Source organism: Sinocyclocheilus anshuiensis, unplaced genomic scaffold (assembly GCF_001515605.1).
Source record: "Sinocyclocheilus anshuiensis isolate Anshui unplaced genomic scaffold, SAMN03320099.WGS_v1.1 scaffold2235, whole genome shotgun sequence".
In the NCBI taxonomy this organism is placed as follows: Eukaryota; Metazoa; Chordata; class Actinopteri; order Cypriniformes; family Cyprinidae; genus Sinocyclocheilus; species Sinocyclocheilus anshuiensis.
The window spans coordinates 103,091-105,233 of record NW_015536588.1 but is presented as its reverse complement, the minus strand read 5'-3'; positions in this window follow the sequence as shown (position 1 = coordinate 105,233).

Sequence of the window (2,143 nt, the reverse complement as noted above, 5' to 3'; positions counted from 1 at the left end):
AATATGAAAAGAAAATGGTTATAATTAGTGCTGGGCATTGATGCACATTTAAAAACAATTTTAAATTAAGTTTCTACTCCAAAGAATTTTCTGAAATATAAACATTTAAACAGTGGTTGTGATAACTTGTTTTCATGACATTTGTTCAAACATTAAATACTGAAAAACGGATTACATAAGACATGATAAATTTCATTAAGTTGTACTGTATCGCTCAACATACTTTATGATGCTTACTCACGTTTATTTCATGTTATAACTAGCAGTAAAGAGGAAGATGGATGTTTGTAATCTAGCTTGTAAGCCACTGGCTAGCTAGTACGCTAACTGACGGTTACAGTAATGCTCGTCAGTAAAAACTAATAAAGTCTGCCTTTTCTTTTCCTCAAAAAACTATAGCACACACTGTGACAATATAGTTTATAAGTAGATCACCAAAAACTTACCTAATCTTGTGTCCACATTTCAAACACAATCTGACTCTGAAGTTCAGTTCGTTGTCTTCTTTTGGTGATGTTTTGTTTAAACCAACCTTCCGCCACCTACTGGTCTAGAGTTATTAGGGCACATAGTGGGATTGGGGAAATTTATATATATTATATATATAAATTTATATTATTTATATTTATATATAAATATATATACATTTTTTTTTTACGTCGTCTCCAATCACCTGTACACGTTCACATTGCGCATACGCAGGGACTCCCAACACATTGAAGAAATTAAAATAGGAGTAGCAGAACACATTAATGTTTTTTTCATATGCTGCAATTACCAAAGTCCTGTAAATATATGAAGTTATTAATATAAATATGATGATTGTGAAACGCTCTACTGGATTATGAGACAGCAACAGCTTGTGGGCAAGCCAAAAAGCTGAAATCTTACTGTTATTTGACAGCTTGAAGAAAAAAAGATTCAGAACCCTATCTGTAAAAAAAAAACTAAAAAAAAATAACAACCATTTCAAATTGTATTCACTCTAAAACTGTATTCATTGTTCTTTGCACCAGACAATGGGAACAGACCTTTAATTCAACAAACTAGATGCTCTTAAGTCCTAACTATTGCATCCACCTGAAAGTTCAGATAACATACTGTAATTAAGTAAATTCAACTAATTTGTAAAAATCTGGTATGTTTACTCGCTTTTATAGCTTTTGTAGATTCAGTGATTACTTTTTACAGTAGGACTCTCTGACCACTGCCTGGTTCACCTTATACGACTTACAGGAAAAAACTTAAATCTGCTAAACCTGTAATAAAGTCTGTGAAGAGATGGACCAATGAAACAGAGCGGGCATTACAAGCCTGTTTCGACTGCACTGATTGGAGTGTTTTTGAATCTGCCACCAACGATCTGGACGAGCTCACGGAATCTATAACATCCTATATCAGTTTCTGTGAAGACATGTGCATCCCTACCAGGACTCATTTAACATTCAACAATGATAAGCCATGGTTTACAGCAAAACTTCATCATCTTCGTCAGGCCAAAGACGACGCCTAATAAAGGAGGGACAGAGTCTTGTACAATCAGGCCAGAAACACACTGAATAAGGAGATTAGAGTGGCCAAGAGGAACTACGCTAAAAAGTTTTCGTTTTCTGCCAACGACCCTGCATCAGTGTGGAAAGGCCTGAAAGACGTCAACTACAAGACACTATCCCCCAGCACTGAGGCCAATCAACAACTTGCTGAAGACCTGAATGAGTTTTACTGTAGATTTGAAACTCCCAGTCTAACACCCCACACCCGCTCTGAACATCTCTCCACACAACCATCAACACCTCCTGCAACCCCCCTCTCCCCCACTCCTACGTTTCAGATCAGTGAGGATGATGTGCACCAGGTCTTCAGAAAGAACAAGAGAAGAAAAGCACCAGGCCCAGACGGTGTGACACCAGCCTGTCTGAAAACCTGCGCTGACCAGCTAGCCCCCATCTTCACACAGATCTTCAACAGATCACTGGAGCTGTGCGAAGTCCCCTCATGCTTCAAACGCTCCACCATCATCCCCGTCCCAAAGAAACCCAAGATAACAGGACTTAATGACTACAGACCTGTGGCCCTAACATCTGTGGTCATGAAGACATTTGAGAGGTTGGTGTTGGCTTATCTGAAGGACATTACTGGACCC